This window comes from Diabrotica virgifera, chromosome 7 (assembly GCF_917563875.1).
Source record: "Diabrotica virgifera virgifera chromosome 7, PGI_DIABVI_V3a".
Taxonomy (NCBI): Eukaryota; Metazoa; Arthropoda; class Insecta; order Coleoptera; family Chrysomelidae; genus Diabrotica; species Diabrotica virgifera.
In genome coordinates this window covers 204,481,713-204,500,764 of record NC_065449.1, presented here as the reverse complement: position 1 = coordinate 204,500,764, position 19,052 = coordinate 204,481,713, and positions in this window count along the sequence as shown.

Genomic DNA, 19,052 nt, shown 5'->3' with positions numbered 1-19,052 from the left:
AAAAAATTAAATTTTTAGTACCCCATAAATAGATTGATCTAATGGGTTAATGGTCGCTCGTGTCAGAGCGTGTACAAAATTGCCAATAAGGCACGCTCTCGTATTAGAGCGTGTACATTAAGGGGTTAATAAACTACATAAGAGGCATCAAAACATTTCAATATTATTGTTGTCTGATATAACGAGATCTGCTTATAACGAGGGTCTTGGTCCGCCATTTCAGTTCTCGTTATGGAGAGAGTCTACTGTGCAAGTAAATAAAACAACGGCATTTTACTTTCTAATAATAACATTTGACTGTCATAGAAAAATGCAAAACAGTCGTGTCCCAATATATGGTCCTTTTTTATTTTAAATGATATACTAACTACGAGAATATCATAAGCAAAATGAATGTATTCTGTAATACATCATTTTTGATTGAGAAAAAAAAAATATATTATGCGAATATTTTGTATAAAATGGCCTCATTACGCATCTCTTTTGATTAAGAAATAATAATGTACTTACGTGAATCTTCTGTGCAAAACGGACGTATTTCGGAATGTGGCACTTTCGTTTATAAAAACGGTAAAAATGACTAGGGTTTTTTGAAATGTGGCTCTTTAGCACAAAGGAAACGTGCGTTCACTTCGACTGCCAGGACACAACCAACAAAGTGGCAGTTTTGTCCATATTTTTTCTTTCAAACACAAAAATGCAAAAAGGGCGCAAGTGTTATTTCGATATTAAAAAACGTAAAATACATGGGGGTTTCAGTGGTATATAAAAATATGACTGCTTAAGGTTAGATTTTTTTAATAAACGCGATTTTCGTATTTTTGAATTGTGGCCCTTTTGTACTGAAGTAGCGAAATATTCAAATGTACATGAAAAATGTATAGAAAAGCAACATATTTTTTTTTAATTCACAAAGAAAATAGAAAAGATCTAAGTGCCAAGTTATGGTCATGGAAATGATCTATCTCAGTGTTTCCCAACCTTTTTTGTGCATTGCCCCACCTTTGCTTTTCTAAAATTCTCATGCACCCGTATGTAACAATAATTTTTAATATGTATATAGGTATGTAAAAAATTTAATTGTTTACTAACGAAACTTAATGATAAACTTCAAGAAGAAATCACTAGTAAATTGTTAACGAAACACAGTTAAATTTTTAAAATATATAATAAAAACTCAAACTCAAATTCCAAATAATTTTAATAAAGACTTCCGACTTTAATTTAGTGAGATCCTTGCGTTTGATTCTTGCTGCTTGCTGGACAGAGATTTTATATTAGGTTCGAATTTGGTTAGCTTCAGTCTCAAGTCTCCACGTTTTGTTATGTCCAACCAACTTTCCATTACCAGTAAATCAGTAAGTTTTTATGCAATAAAAAACTGACTCATAATTTTGCAATTCTGCGAATCCTTCTTAATACTGCATATTTGATATATCAGAAAATCCACGAACATTGACTGCATGATCCATTTTGAAAAATCAATTTGTTTTATATCAAAAAATCTTTATTTTAAATCAGCCAACAGAATATTGATGATTGACAATAACAAGTAAAGAGGTATCAGTTACTTCACATTTTTGGAGCCAATGAAACTGTTCAAAGGTTTTATTGTTAGTATGTTTCTGACAACTCAATTAATGATACCAAATATATTCGCTTTTGCATCGACAAGAGGTTTATTTGTGCCTCGATTATTCTCCCCTTATTTAATACATTTTTTAGTTCTAAATAATTCACAAATGCAAACAGATACTTCATTTCAGGTTTGTCATTTAAAATATCGTTAACAGAAGCAAACAGTTCTATAAATTTTCAAGCAGTTCCCTTCAGATAGCCATCTTACTTCAGTATGAAGTAAAAGTCTCACGTGGTCTTCATTTTCTTCTTCACAAAATAACTTGAAGAGATGCTCACATCTCACATTTGGCATTAGATTTAATATCATTAACTCACTTTATTATGTAATGTAATGAATACTTCATTTAGAATAGGTGAGATGTTTTGAGCTACCAAGATTACCTTATAAATACCACAATGAACAAGAATAATTCCTGGATTCGCATCTTTCATGCATTTTAAGCAGCCATTTTCTTACCCTTCAATCCATCAGCAGCACAAGATGCAAGTTATCAATACTGTCTCAATGTCTCTCAAAACTGATTCAGCCATTTGCGCTGAGAAATTTCATGTTTTCAGCTTTTCAAGTTGTTTTTCAATATCTCCACCCATTTCGTCTATTTTTCCACTAACAGTATTTTACTGAGTGACATAGCTTTTACATCTTTGTTTTCTTTTCCAAGAACCGTTTTAAGAAATGCTGATATTGACGGTTTTATTAAATTTTCTTTTAACAGTTTTATTCGTATCATTAACTCACTTTATTATGTAATGTAATGAATACTTCATTTAGAATAGGTGAGATGTTTTAAGCTACCAAGATTACCTTATAAATACCACAATGAACAAGAATAATTCCTGGATTCGCATCTTTCATGAATTTTAAGCAGCCATTTTCTTACCCTTCAATCCATCAGCAGCACAAGATGCAAGTTATCAATACCACAGTATATAGAGGTTCCACAGTAAAATCACTCTTCTGTCGGCGCTTTGATCTCAAGAAGTAATACCGGCAGTACGCAATTGGCAATTCACCAGTGGTGGATGCGGGTTTTCCCAGTTAAAATCCGTACGTTTCTATGCCACTCGCAATGCGAGAGTGGGGCAAAAGCGACTGCCAACATTGCGCGGTCGCCATGCGCGACTACAGATTTTACTTCCAATTTTTCGGAGAGTGGTTCTACTGTCCCTCTTTATACTGTGTCAATACTGTCTCAATGTCTCTCAAAACTGATTCAGCCATTTGCGCTGAGAAATTTCATGTTTTCAGCTTTTCAAGTTGTTTTTCAATATCTCCACCCATTTCGTCTATTTTTCCACTAACAGTATTTTACTGAGTGACATAGCTTTTACATCTTTGTTTTCTTTTCCAAGAACCGTTTTAAGAAATGCTGATATTGACGGTTTTATTAAATTTTCTTTTAACAGTTTTAGCGACGAATAAAGAAATCTGATAGTTAGCCCCAAACACACGATTATTAGTTGAAGTATGAGAAGTAAACAGAGACTTTAATATTCTTCACCGAAACTTTTGACGATAATATAATTTTATCGTCTAGAGTCTAGAGTACGCCAATGAATTAAGTAAAACGTGTTTTTGTACCGTCTTGGACGATATAAAAGTCGGATCGAAAAGCCTAGTTGATTATTATTCTTGGAGCGTTGATCGAAGAATAATAAACAACAGCGAGGTATAAGAGGTGAGTTTGTGTAAGTAGTATTTCCCGGCTATTTTCCGCTGTCGTTTTGGCGAGCTGAGCGAATCCAACAGTTTTCCCTCTTACCTATCCTTTTACCTATCCTGATACGAGCGGTGATCGTATATCCCTAATATGTCTTTTCATCTGACGAGCTGAGCGAGATTCCCTTTTTCTCACTTTCCTTATACATTCATGTCGTATTAATAAAAGCAATTCCTATTTCACGCCATCGTCAAACCACTTTCAATTCCTATCATATATTGGATCTTAATACAGGGGAGTACGTTAAGGGGGGTCCGAAAAAAATCTATCCTTAGAAAAACTCGAAATCGTCAGATCAAGATACGGTAAGTTAAGTACATGCAAAACAGTGTATATTTCAAAAATCTGATGGTTTGAGCGGGGCGTAAGGAAATGAGTGAGTCACAAAGTTTCACAAGAAAAAAGCGAATATTTCGAGAAATAAACGTCAGGTCGAAAAACTAAAAAGTACGCGTTTAATATTTTTTTAAGATCTATCGAATGATGCCAAACACGACCCCCCACGGAGAGAACTGGGGGGCAAGTTTAAAATTTTAAATAAGAACCCCGCGATATTTTGCGAAATAAACATCAGATCGAAAAACTACAAAATACACGTATTAAATATTTTTGAAAAATCTTTCGAATGACACCAAACACGTCCCTCCAAGGCGGTGGGGTGGGGGGTTACCTACTTTAAAATATTAAATAGGAGCCCCCATTTTTTATTGCAGATTTGGATTCCTTACGTAAAAATAAGTAGCTTTTAGAAGAATGGATAGATGGCGCTATAATCGGAAAAAACGATTGTTGGAAATGGAAAATTAAATAAAAAAATGGAAAGTCCCCACTTACATGGAAAACTTTACTTAACCTTTTTTGGTTTTAGGACTTAATAATCACAACCCAATAGGTCCCCGTAACACTCCAGTAACTACAAAAGCATACTTTCCTCCCCTACTGTAGGTATATGTAGGCAAACTGTTCAAACCAGGAATAGAAAACTTTCGAAACAGATACGACAGTACACGAAATGTATTTTTCTTATAAATTTTGAAAATTCTTGGCCATATACCGTTTTTTCTTCTGACAGAATGCCCTGGCTTTATTTATTTTTCACATCGTTACGGCTGTTTTTTGTATTATTATTACAAAGGCCCAAAACTTTTCTTAACAACTCGAAAAAACTTTTCTGTATTACGTGCCGTCACCATTACAAAGTTTCAAAATAAAAAAATTCTTTTGTCGCTTGTTAAAACGATATTGGCCTCGTCCTCGAGTTTGCATTATACCCGTCAAAACTTTCTCTCGCGGAACAATGGTCCAAACAATCACAAAGAAGATTGGGTCAAATGACGGATATACGCTCTTTATTTCCGCAAGCACCAGAACAAAACTTTTAGAAAGTTTTTATAATTTGGTTGAAGTAATGATAGTCGCGGAAACACTCACAACAATCGTTAAGAAAACAAAGGAGCATGTATAGCAAAAGTGAAAGTAAAGCGGTCGAGTGTTTTTATTAAAACCACTTAAATCGTCTTTATACTGTGCGGTTGAGATTGGATTTTCTTCTGTGAAGACGTTTCCTTTCGGTTTTTGATACTTAGCTAATCTTAGAATAAGATTAGACAACGTGTTAATTACAAAAAGTGTTTTTAACTTTTCCCTAACTGATTTGCATCCAGCTGGCCTGAAGAGACCATATTATACAAAAACATTCAAATTATACAGGGTATTTCACGTAGACAGCAGATTAAACTTATCTCAGGAAATAATCGGATTTGAACCATGAAAGTTCCGCATAATTATAGCTGATTTACATGTTTTACATTTCGAAAAATGTCATCCACTTTGTCCTTACGAATAATAAAAAATTGGTCCATGATGTATCTGTCCTTAATAGCTGTTCAGTGGGAAGTCACGACAGCATGCAAACGTCATAGTAAGCCTCCAAAATCAAAGATACAAAATGATAAAAAAACACAGGCAACAAGATGTAATCCAATCAGGGCTGCTTTATCCCTTAGGCAATATAGACAGTTGCCTAGGGCGGCAAAAATACAGTACAAAAAATATTTGTATATAAAAATTAAAATCGAATAACAAGTATGTATGTTCATCCATCAATGAAATAGAAGTGGGCATTCATTTCTAAATAGAATAAAACAAATTGCATTCATAACAAAAATAAAACAAACAGCATTCTGTTATCTTAACACTATTCATTCAAAAAGGACGGAAGTCATAAATTTAGTGATTATTATGGAGAATTCTCACGACGAGGTCGAGGCGCGTGTTGAAGCGAGATTCAAGTGGGTCCTAATTTAAACGTCGGCAAAGAGAGATATAATATATACAATAGTGGAAAAGAAAGAGAACGCAGATACCCCACAAGACGGTAAAATTAGTAATATTTACACTTTGTGATAAAATGTCCCGAAGAATACAGGCAACCAAAAAGTTGACCGCTCTCAGTGGTGGAGATAAAAATATTAGTTGGTTTTTTTAATTCTCACAATGATAAAAATTAGAACAAAACGTAGTTTGACCATAAAATTACCACGCCACTGATCATACCCTCGGCTGACGAGACATCCACACTATCCACAGGCTAATAAATTTTAGCATTTGGTGTTATTTTAAGGGTCATAAATACCAAATTTTGACAGAAATTTCTCTATCTCTTCTTACGTTTAATCTTTTTCACGTTGGGTTCAATTCCGTCTTCAGTTTTTATCTTTTTCTGTTACATTTTTTTATTTCACTCATAATGTCGCAACACGCTCTGTCAGTTTTCCTCTTTAGGCCGCCGGCAGCTGGGCAAAGGCGGTGAGCCATTGAACACTTCAATATTGCACATTTTGCAGAAACTAAAGATTTGACTTGTCTACAGTAGGACATCGAGTTAGAGTTGGGATTTTCAAACTGTATTATTACAAGTATGTACATAAGATTCGTGTCGTCGCACAGATATACTCCAGGGAAATAAGCAAGAAATAGACCATGTTCGGGACAGTACAATATTGAGGTAGCTGACTACTTTTTTAGTTATTGCTGACTGTTGACCTATGGGATGAAAACCTACATGTTTCCTGCCTAGAGTTCGCGTCCGTTTTTTAGTTAGTAACACTTTAGTGGAATCAACGCGATTTTTTGCACTCAATTAAAAAGCTAAATAGTTGATATAAAATTACAAAATTTATTTTTTTTAGAACACTGAAAACCTTCAAAATGACGATTTTTGAAAGTCAAAAAGTTAATTTGTTGCTTCGTAAACTGCAAAATAACTGAAAATCGTTATTTATTAATACCTTTTACTAAAACTAACTTCAAACTGTAGTGTTTCACTCAGTTGGGTATTGGGGTACATAACAAACCCTCAAAATTTGAGACCGATCCATTAATCAGTTTAAAAGTTATTCTATTTGTTTATCCCAGAGACCTTTGTTTTGCAATAACAAATGACAGAAAATAATGCAGATAGGATAATTCTGCGTATGCCAAATGAAAGTAGAAAAGTGATACATACTATCAAAATGTAGGTATTAATAAAAGATAAAAAATTATCTAATATAGAAAAAAATCCTAGTTTATAAACATTTAGAATAACTTTAAAAATATTGTCCGTAGAAAACATCTTTTTACATATTCGAAAAGGTGATATTTTACTCGAATTTTTAAAAATGTAGTTCAAATGGTGACTAGTCATGGTCAGTGAAGGGGGAGCTACTGCTTTGATTGCACTAAATTGTTAATATTTAAAAACGGATGCGAACTCTAGGCAGGAAACATGTAGGTTTTCATCCTATAGGTCAACAATAACTAAAAAAGTTGTCAGCTACCTAGCGGGAGCCGACAAATGCATGAGCTAAAAAACTAAAAAATCAACTTAAAACTACTATAATTTTCTATATCTGGGATCTACTCAATGGATTTTGATCTTTCTTCTTTTTAATTTGTATGTACTTTTGTGTACATTACAAATATGCAATTTGTCTAGACATTTATTAATTAATAAGCAGTCTAATTTTTTTAAACAATTTTTTAAAAAATAATTTTTTCTCAAAAAACCATTTTCTGTAATCATACTATCATTATTAATAGAAAAAGTTAAGGTATACTTTAATAAATAAATTATGTTTAATAAATATTTATTTAATAAAAATAATTTATTTATTAAAATATACTTTAACTTTTAACTCAAAAAACGAAAGGAAAAATATCAGTTATTGTTATTGAAAAGTAATTTGAAATTAAAAACTATGTTTTAATATACAATTGCATTTCGTATCGTGGCCCGGGGGGGGGGGGAGGGGGAGGTACAACGGCATACTTTGTTCAGATGGACTTATCCAAGTTTTTTTATGTATTTTGTCGTCCCGTAGAACTCGAATTTTTTGGGTTCACAGTTGATCCGGATGTCGATAAGATTGTTATAAACAAAGAACTTGAGGAATTACATAACAGCGATTCTTAGCAAAACAAACCTTTTTTCTATTTTTTTGGGTCATTCTAAGCAAAACATGTTACAAGTTTTTTCGTAGGATGCATAGTTTTCGAGATAAACGCGGTTGAACTTACAAAATATCGAAAAATTGCAATTTTTGAACCCGAGTAACTTTTGATTAAAAAATAAAATAGCGATTCTGCTTACCGCATTCAAAAGTTCATGTCAAATTATACCGGTTTTGATTATTTGCATTGCTAAAAATTAATTTTTTTATTGTTAAATTAAGCTATAAACACATAGTGCTTGAGTAATCTTTTCAATGCATCTCTCATTTAAAATCGATCGAGTAGGCGCGGCTACAAACAGGCAATTTCTACGTATCATGCATTAAAGCGCATGCATTGGGCTCAGGTCAAAACGCTCAAACATACGTATTATAGTAATATGTAACATTACGCCTGATGTAAAATAAAGAATATTTTTAACACATTTCCAAACATTATTTGAAGGACCTAACATTCTTATTTAAATAAAAAAATCTGCTTGCATTTTTTTCGCAAAAATGGCACATGCTTGAAGGGCGGCTACTAGAGAATTGCCTAGGGCGTCATTTGACCTAAACGCGGCCCTGAATCCAATCGAAAACACCATGCCCTACGAAAAGGAAATTCTGAGATGAATGGAGACAACAAACTTAGAAGATATGTCTGTCAAAACCACAAACAATAATAAAAGTTATCAAGAACGCAGAGAAAAATACAACACAAATCGCAGGAAGGAAAAGGACGGAAAACTCAAGAGACAAGAAGACTTATGGAGTCACGAATAAAATTTTGTAGAGACAAAAACAATACGAAAGTACGCCTACTACCATATCTAAATAAAGATATGAATACAGCAGTGAGAAACGAGAAATATAACACCAAACACATTACAACGGGAGTCGAGAAAAGTATGTAGAGAAGCTTAAGTGTGCTGAAGAGAAATCAATCTACAGGTAAAAAGAGTATTGTTAAACTAGCAAATCGAAAATGACTAATAATAAAAAGAAGAAAAGACAGAACAGATAAAGAGAAGATAATTAAGATGTTATAACAAGTACAAGCGCCACGATGGGTGACGAATTATTACGTAAATATATTGGGTAGCCGAATATATGTAATATCACTAATAATAGTTAATCTCAGGGTTTAGGGTTGTTGATAATGAAAGTCACGATACCGGATCGAGCTGTGTATTTCGTCTTTACCCTACAAAAGTTGAACGCTAACTAAACCAGACTCTAATAATATTGTCTGTTTGTCTATTCACATCTGCAAACCTTAAAATATAAATACAACGGTCAGAGGACCACACACGATATAGGTCGCTTCACAATGTCCAGGTCTTTTGAGAAGCCATGTGTGGATAGTTGACAACCGCCAAATTCCAACATCCCTTAGGCCGATGCCACATTATGCGTTTTGAACGGATGCGGTGAAAACGCATCCGTTTCCAACGCAATCGGACCAACCTGTCACACTATGCGTTTAGTCTGGTGCAGGTAGTAAGCGCGTACCGATGACTCAAAACGCATCCGCTTCCAACGCAACCGGACCGATCTGTCACACTATGCGTTTTCACCGGATGCGTCGGAAACGCATCCGGTCAAAACGCATAATGTGGCATCGGCCTTACATAGTCTCCGCACAAGGGTCTGATTTGTTACAATTTGTTTATATGGGATTAAGCCATAATTGATTGTAATAAAAATTAAATTTTTAAATAATGTTTTTACTCCGGAAATCGTTTTCAAAAAAGGTTATAAAAGTTATGCGAAAAGGGTACAACTTTCAAAGTTGTTGAGGGGGTTATACTTTTTTAAAATTGACATAAAAAGGTCTGAGTGAATTTGCCTCTGATGACGATTGGAATAGTAAATAAGTAATTTTTACTTTCAATCTATTTTTTCTATTAAAAAATTTAAATACTTAATTTTTTTAAATTATATTTACTTAAAATGAGTTTCATTTTCTTAATTATTCACTTAAATGTGTAAAAAGTTTTCCTTTCAGAGAAAAGCGCCTTCGATCATATTTACGGTATTTTCAAAATATTCCATATTTTTTCTCCATGAGTATACCTTTGGTAACTTCGCACACTATCTGGTAAAGCTACTCAGTGCATTAGAACTGCTACACCCAGAAGTAATAATTTCTTGAACTTAATTTTTGGCAACAAGAATGAAACGATAACAATAATTTTGATTCACATGTAATAAAAAATAATAATAATGTGTTTGGCGACCGCGTAGCTGAATACACTTCTGTACACGTCTTGACATTGACAAAATGTCTGCAAAAATTAATGTCTGCTTATGGCACCTCGTTCCAAGCAACTTGAATTTCATCGATTAACTGTGCCAGAGTCTGTGGAGAATGGTGCAAAGTGGACGGTCTTTGCAAATCTTTTTCCCATCATATCCTGCACATGTTCCATAGAATTTTAATGCGGCGAACGAGGTGGTCACGGCAAAATATTAACGCCAGCTTCTTAGAGAAAGCCCATAGAATGTGAGGATGCGCGTTGTCTTGCTAAAAAAGGACGTCTAGAAGGCAGCAAAATGGTTTGTAAGATGTCATCAACATAACGCACATATTTCATACTGCTTCGAATAAACACAAGGAATGATCGGCTACCTTAAGCAATAGCCCCCCAAACCATTACTCGAACTATCCTGCGTACATGCATCTCAACAGCAAACCCGATATCTCGTCGTTCTCCACGGCGGCGTCTTACCATCCTAAGACCATCATGCATTTCTACACAAAATCGCGATTCATCGTTGAATGCTACATAGTATCTTTCGGCCGCCCAATCAGGGCCCCCGTAAGAACTACTGGCGCCTGTGTGCAAAAAAGGATTTTGGCGCCCCTTGTCATTTTGTAGGCACAGGTATTTTGATAATGTTTTTTTATTTATTTTTTTGGGGTCTGGACAAATAATCCCCGGACCAATAATACCGGACAAAAATCCCGGACAAAAAATCCCAACAAATTATCCCTGGACAAAAAATCCCCTGACAAAAAATTCCCACAAAAAATCCCGGACAAATATTCCCCACAATTTTTTTTTGACAAAATATCCCCACAAAAATTCCCGGACAAAAAATCCCCACGAATTATTTGTTGCCGGATAATTCTCTTAAAGTTTTTCCAAAATTTTACCAAATTTCAAATTCCAGTTCCATCCCGAAATCTTCAAATTTTACATTAATCGTCCAACACTACATGGAATACAATTTTTACGTAAACCCAGCTCGACCAAAATGGCCGAGTTGGGCGTACAGAAGAAACTACTGCGGTAACGCAAATGCATCGAAGTAACTCCTTTGTACAAGTTAGAATAGCGGGGAAAATATCAAACCGTTTCTGCGTAAATTCTGGACTGAGACAGGGAGATCCGTTGTCAGCATTGGTGTTTAATCTGGCCTTAGAATATGTCATGCCAAAAATTTATCCAAAAATCAAACCAGACATAGCTACTCGGGGAGAGGCCAGATGGGAGAAGGTCTGTAGGACGGCCTAGAAAAAAGTGGAAAGATGCAGTCAGAGGAGATTTGGAGAAAATGGGAGTGAGACAATGGGAAATAGTGGCACAGGACCGACAAACATGGAAGGCAAAAATAAACGCGGCAAAGACTCTCGAAGAGACATTGATGATGATGATGACTAAATATTTTTGACGCTAAATGTACAAAAAGGAACAGGTTGTTTGGATTACAATCAAGATTATCGTTGTCAAGACCAGCAGTTGTCATCACGAATACGCAATGTACTGGACATACTTATTCAAAACAGAGTGAGCAAAAGATTTAAGCCAATAATTACAACATGATTCCCACAGCCTTGGCTCATTCCCCATATCATTCTCTCCCACGATTTTTGAAAAACTCGCACTTTTTTGTCAAGTAAAATTTGAAGTTTTCGACATGGAATTGGAATTCGAAATTTGGTACCTAATCGAAATTACAATTCATGCTTAATATCAATTGCTATTCATTATTTTCGTACCGAAAAGCGGTTTCATGGCGATTGCTATCTACCTATACCGATTGCATTCACGGGAAAACTTTTAGAGAACTATTCGGCAGCAAATATTTCTTGGGGATATTTTGTCCGGGATTTTTTGGGGGGATGTTTTGTCCAAAAATATTTGTAGGGATTATTTGTCCGGGATTTTTTGTAGGGATTTTTTGTCCAGGGATCATTTGTCCGGGGATTATTTGTCCGGGGATTTTTTTGTCTGGGGATTTTTTGTCCAGGGATAATTTGTGGGGATTTTTTTCCGGGATTATGTCCGAGGATTATTTGTCCTAGCTTCAATCCACAGGATGCCAGGCGGTGTCGTAGTTGAAAAATTATTTAAAAACATTTTTTTTAAACAAATTCACAAATAAAAATTTATTTCGAACCAATTTTTTTAGATAACGGGTCATTTTGAGTAAAAAAGGTCCCTTGTCATTTTTCTCTAAAATGGATTGTTGTCGAGTTATACGCGATTTAAGATTTGAAAAATGCGAAAATGGCCACAAGATACCTTTTTGCTCAAAATGACCCAAATTATCTAAAAAAAATTGTTCGAAGTAAAAAAATTATTATTGTGAATTTGTTTAAAAAAAATTGTTTAAACAATTTTTCGACCAAGGTACCGCCTGGAACCCTGTGGATTTGTTATAGGACCTTTTTTGAGTAAGTTTTTGCAAAGAAATCTAATCGAAATAATTTTGCTAACGTGGGCAACGATACAGTCTGGACTATAGCGCTAATGGTTAATAATTAAAAACAACAGCTTTTTAATAAAATAGTGTCAAAAATTTCTTCAGAATGTTGAAGGAGGGGTTTTAAACTTTGATTTGGTCGCTTTTTGACTTTCATAATAATAATTTTTAATCGAGTTATTAAGCCTTGAAAATGGTAATTTTCGCATTTTTTAAATTTTAAATTGCATATAACGCGACAACAATCAATTTGAGTGAAAAATGACAAGAGACCTTTTTTACTCAGAATGACCCAACTAAAAAAATTTGTTCGAAATGAAAAAATTATTTTGTGAATTTGTTTAAAAAAATGTTTTACCAATTTTTCGTCCACGGCACCGCTTGGCACCCTGTGAATTTGTTATAAGGACCTCTTTTTGAGTTAGTTTGTGCAAAAAAATCGAATCGGAATAATTTCGCAAAGGGGGCGACGATACAGCCGGTCTAATTAGTTATTCGATAGATATGCGATTTTCAAATATTGTCGATTCATTATTTGACCACCGCAGAATCGTTCGCTTATCGATGAGATAGTATTACCGCCCACACACTATTGCTCAACCAATGTGTTTGGAATTTTTCCACGAAATCAGCGCATAGTTAGGTATTTCTTATCTACAGTTGGGTGTTTGTTATTTTTACAGCGGGATTTTTTATTTTATTTTTATAGAAAAACTAAAAATGTCATCCAAGATCCAAACAAAATAAAACTGAACTATTTAATTTCTCAACTTTTATTTTAAAATTAATTTTTGTTTTTTTATTTTTTTTTTGTAAATATTTTTGCACTTTTTGACCCTCGGTTTTGGCGCCCCTAAAGGACGGCGCCCGTGTGCATTGCACACTTTGCACATATGGTAGCGGGGGCCCTGCGCCCAATAGTGCCGCTCTCTGCACCAATTCAAACGTTGATGACAGTGGTCCGTAGTCAAAGGAAGGACTATTAGTCGTGGAGGAAAAGAAACCAATCTCCAAAGGCTCGAATGCGACGATATAGTGTAAGCATAGTAACATGTCTTCCTTCTACTCCAAACCATTGGTCAGCGATTTGACGCGTGGTAGGAAAACGGTCTCGCAGAGCCAGTAGTCTAAAGCGCCTATATCGACGATCTGTGGTGCGCCTCGGTTGAGCAGTTGGTCTTATTCGTGTTCTTTTAACTTCGATTGTCCACATACGACACATACACTTAACCGTCACTGCCTTACAATAATTAACACGACGGCCAATTTCGCGATACGACACACCCATATCTCTATAGGCAACAATTCTACCCCTATCAAAGTCGCTAACAGGCTAACATGATGGTAAGTTTGGCGTCTCCGAACTCCAGGCATTTTCTTACACTGAATAGAATTAGACTGAAGTAGGTATAATAAATAAAAATTGCAGTACCAGCCGTCTTCATAAATCGGATTCTTCACAAAAAAATTTAAAGATAGAACTATATTTTTACAAAAAGTGTAAAACATAGAACATTGATATTTTTATTATAATATGCTTTAAACATAGTCACTCTGTTGCCAAAAAATTAAGTTCAAAACAGAGAAAGTAATGTCTGTTTTACCTGAAATACCCTGTATAGTAATAAACTCAGATTAGTTAAATATTGCTCTGAAAAAACAATGGTATGTAGATTGCACAATAATGGATATTGGACGTAAGACGTTTGTTCATATGCAATTTATTAACAATTATTTTTTTTTTGCTAAACTAAAATCTTCTACGTTTTTCCTGAAACAGGAAATGGATTGCATTTAAACGTGTCTGTATTTTTTTAAATGCTTTAATTAACAAGCATTGAATACTTGTTAATTAAAAAAAAACCGATGACAAAACGAATGGATCTAAATGCATTAAGATCTCTTAAAAGAAAAGATGTCAATCTCTGACGTTTCTCTCAATCGATTGTCTTGTGAGGTCTATGGCTCTTTTTAATAGTGCCGAGTATTGAACAATTAAAAAGGAAGAAAAAAACTAATAAATGTTGCCGAATCACGTAAATAGTCACGTTCATACACAATATGAAAAATTGGTGACAATATATTAGGTGTTTTAAAAAAAGATAACACCGTCTCTAGGATAGATAAAAAACTAAACAATATTGGGGTTTGCTTAGTAAACAATTTTTGTAACGTTATCCATTTTTAAGATAAGGGACATTGAAAAAAAATAAGTATTTTTTATGATTTTGTCGAAACTACGCAATGAAATTTTATACGAATATGTTTTGGAAGCTGATCCCACCACATGAATTTGTTTTTATATCTGACTCTTATAGAGGGCGCTAGTTACAAGGTTCGTACCCAGTAGTATTATTCAACATAACTTTTTTAAGGATAGAATTATTAATCAAAATTCCAAGAGTACTTAAAAATCATACAATTTTACACCAAAAAGGTACTCTTGTAAAACTCGATACTGTGTCCGATTTTCAGAATATTTTGATTTGAAAATTATGAAGTAATAACCGATGTTGTTATAAAGTAATAATAATAATAATAATAATAATAATATAATACCCAGACAAAAATCTTCTACGTTTTTCCTGAAACAGGAAATGGTTTGCATTTAAACGTGTCTGTATTTTTTTAAATGTTTTAATTAACAAGCACTGAATGCTTGTTAATTAAAGAAAACCGAAGACAAAACGAATGGATCTAAATGCATTAAAATCTCTTAAAAGAAAAAATCTCAATCTCTGACGTTTATCTTATACAGGAAATCGATTGTCTTAGAGGTCTATGGTTCTTTTTAATAGTGCCGAGTATTGAACAATTAAAAAGGAACAAAAAACTAATAAATGTTGCCGAATCACGTAAATAGTCACGGTCATACACAATATGAAAAATTGGTGACAATATATAATGTATTAGGTGTTTTAAAAAACAGATAACACTGTCTCTAAGATAGATAAAAAACTAAACAATATTGGGGTTTACTTAGTAAAACATTTTTGTAACGTTATCCATTTTTAAGATAAGGGGCATTGACAATAAACCTCTGCACGGGCGACATCCCAATGAGGTCAGCCAAGACTATGTCGACAATACATCGTCGAACTATTGATGTTCCCTGACACGGAGGGTTCATTACTGGCCATTCAGGATCAGGTTATACCAACCAAAAATTACCTGAAATATATCGTCAAATACCCTCAGGTCCAAAACGACAAATGCCAATATGGATGTCAAACCCAAAAAACCATCCAACATCTTACAGGGGGCTGCCAGGCATTTGCTGCAACTGAATACAAGGAACGGCATGACGCAGTGGGAAAAATCCTTCATCAAGAGATAGCTATCAAGCTGGGACTTCTCCAAACGGACCATCTCCCATATTATCAATACATTCCTGAGAGTATGCTTGAGGATGGCAACAAGCTATACTGGGACCGCACTGTGCTTACAGACCAAACAGTGGCACATAATAGACCAGATCTCATACTAGTTAATAAATTAACAAGACAAACAACACTAATTGATGTGGCGTTACCTAACAACAATAATGTACGTAGTAAATTTACTGAAAAGATACTAAACTACAGAGATACGTAATAAAGTACAGAGATCTGGAAATTCAAATACGAAAATTAGTTCACAAGCCAAAATTGTTAGGATCTTCGATCGTTATTATCAGTGAAGTACATATTATAATCCCAACATTATTAATTTCAAATAAATCTGTGGTCAGTCAACTGAGTAATTGGATGGCATCAACATTATCAAACGAAATCATGTTCATTGGTATTTATTTCTAAAATAAATCAAGGAAATAGCCCAGCATGTAATGTTAGATAATTCTTTTCGAGTAATACGCAACTAGGTAACAAGTGAAAGTCGAGTAGCCGCGATAAAAACGACAATATAAAACAGTTTTATTTCGTATCGAAATATTTTGTCGTGTACAGATGAATGCGTTCAGATTAGACATACGAGGTGGGAGCTATTTGTTATCCAAGAAGCAGGAGTCACTGGCAGTAACACTAACTGAAAAAGAAAACGACAAAAAAGATCTTAAGTAAATGGAAGACATGCCATCATACATTAATTACATGCAAAGCATAGATCTTCAAGATCTTCAGGAAGAATCGAACAAGTAGGTTTGGAGCAGAAAATTGAGAAGAGAACATTTCGCAGTATAGTAAAAATATAATTATAAAATAATATTAACACTTTCAGTCATGTTGGGTACAATTGTACCCATTAGTTTGAATGCATATCGATGGTATAGTGCACAAATGTGGTAAGTACAACTTTTTCAGAAAATTGATAAGTACATATAGTACATTATTTTGACCCAAAGTTTATTGTGCACAAATGTGGTAAGCAAATAATGAAACGTGTAAGAAATACAAGTTGACATAATGTGGTAACTGCTAAATATAAGAAAAATTAAATAAGCCAAATGTTGTATGTGCCCTTACCACAAATGGTTTCTCTTCACTGTTTTAATATTATGATACTTCTGATGATGAATAAATATTTGTATTCATTCTTTTTGCGAATCAAACAATTTTTTCCTTGATATTTGTTATTTAATTTCATTTAGAAGCTTGTAGTATATACCTGTCAAATGGGGTATGTACAATATAAGAAAAGTACATAGTGGTACAAAGTGGTAAGTACATACCTATAACTTTCAAATGGCTGTACTGTAAAATGTTAGTTTTTGCACTTACCACAATTGTGCACTATGCCATCGATATATAATTCTACAGGAATCTGTAACTTAACCAGTTTAAACAAATTTACATTCTATAAGTACCATACTTCTGCGTTTTGTACCCAGATAGCACATGGATCGTTTTATTCTAAAAGAAAATTAATGTCAAAAGCAATATGGCGGCAATTGCATTGTTGGTAACAGGTAAGTGTACTTGTTTCTTCAAATATCAGTTTGAATAAAAGTCAATCGCGGTTTATATTTTAGTGCAATGTTAAAAGTAGTGTTACTTCTTACTAATAATTGTTAATATATTTTATTGAAATTTTACTTTTTTAAATAGAGAAGTGTACCTCAAATTCGATGTGCACAATTGTACCCAAAATGACTAAGTGTTACTTCTATTTTCAGAGTAAAATGCCTCCAAAAAAATATTTAACAGAGAAGGAAATGCTAGAAGAGCTAGAAAAACTGTCCGACATAGAAGGATGTATTAGCGATGACAGCGACTGCGAAGAAGAAATACCAGTAAGACAGAGAAGTAGGAATTCCACAAAAATATATTATGGACTTTCTGCACTTTAGGATGGAAGTTGGCGAAGCCCTCATAAAATTCAACTCTTTCAATAACCGAAAATGGGAAAGATCTTCAAGCAGTACATCTAGTATAGTAGCAGCAGCAAAACGCCAAAACATTAAAATTAGACCTCTTACTGAGGTGTAATTTGATAATAGTGGACATTTTCCAGAGCACCCACAGCTACTTTTACTTTAAGCTGCAAAAATCCTGGTTGTACAGGAAAATCAAGATTAAAATGCCAGAAGTGCAATGTCCATTTGTGCCTTCAAAAGGAAAGAAATTACTTTCTTATGTTTCATATGCGCTAGTTTTTTAGATTTGTTAAGTACTTTTGGGCACAAATGAACCCATAATATTTTTTTTATACATAGGTACATGCTATATTTTTATTAATGGTAGAAAAGTGTTATATGAACTGCCTTAAGTGCATTTTAGACAAAAAATATTGTTTAATGAAAAAAAATGGTACTAAAAGGGGGTTAAACCCTACTACTACTATCGGTTTACAGCGTTCTTCGACGCCTTCCGACTCCTAACCGGCCTTCTTTTCTGTTTAACCATAGACCTGGAGAGATTTCTCTTTCCTCGAGTTCTTTTCCAATTCCCTCCCTCCAGCTTCTACTCGGCCTTCCTCTTTTCCTTCTTCCTTGTAGTGTCCACGTCAAAATATGTTTAGAGATCCTGTCATCTGGCATTCTCTGTACATGGCCATACCATAATAATTGTTTTATGTTTATGTCACCAATAATTATTGTATGCGTGACTCCCATCATTTCTCGTATTCTCTTATTTGGTATCCGATCTCTTTTTGATTTGCCTGCTCCTCTTCTCCAGAACTCCATTTCTGTTCCTAATAAAATTTTCCCTGTTCTATATCTCTAATATTAAACCCAATAACCTATATTTTAATCGTGTTGTCGCTGAACGACGTTGAGATATCAATCACAAACTTGGGCACGGAAATGATGCTCCATCCAATGTCTTGTGAGTTGATCTCTTTGACTATGCTTTTTTTTAGAAATGAAAGAGCTCCATAAATGCTGCTTTTATTTTACGTGATCCTCTCAGTTTGCTTTTATGCTGTAGCATGTTTATTTTTCTCAGTTTAGATTGTTCATTGTTCTTAAATTTAAAATTTTGGTCAGACTTGTACACATCTGGCTAGTCCTTGAGTTTTATTCCTTAGTCTAGTGAGAAGAATGGTACACTTACACCCAAGA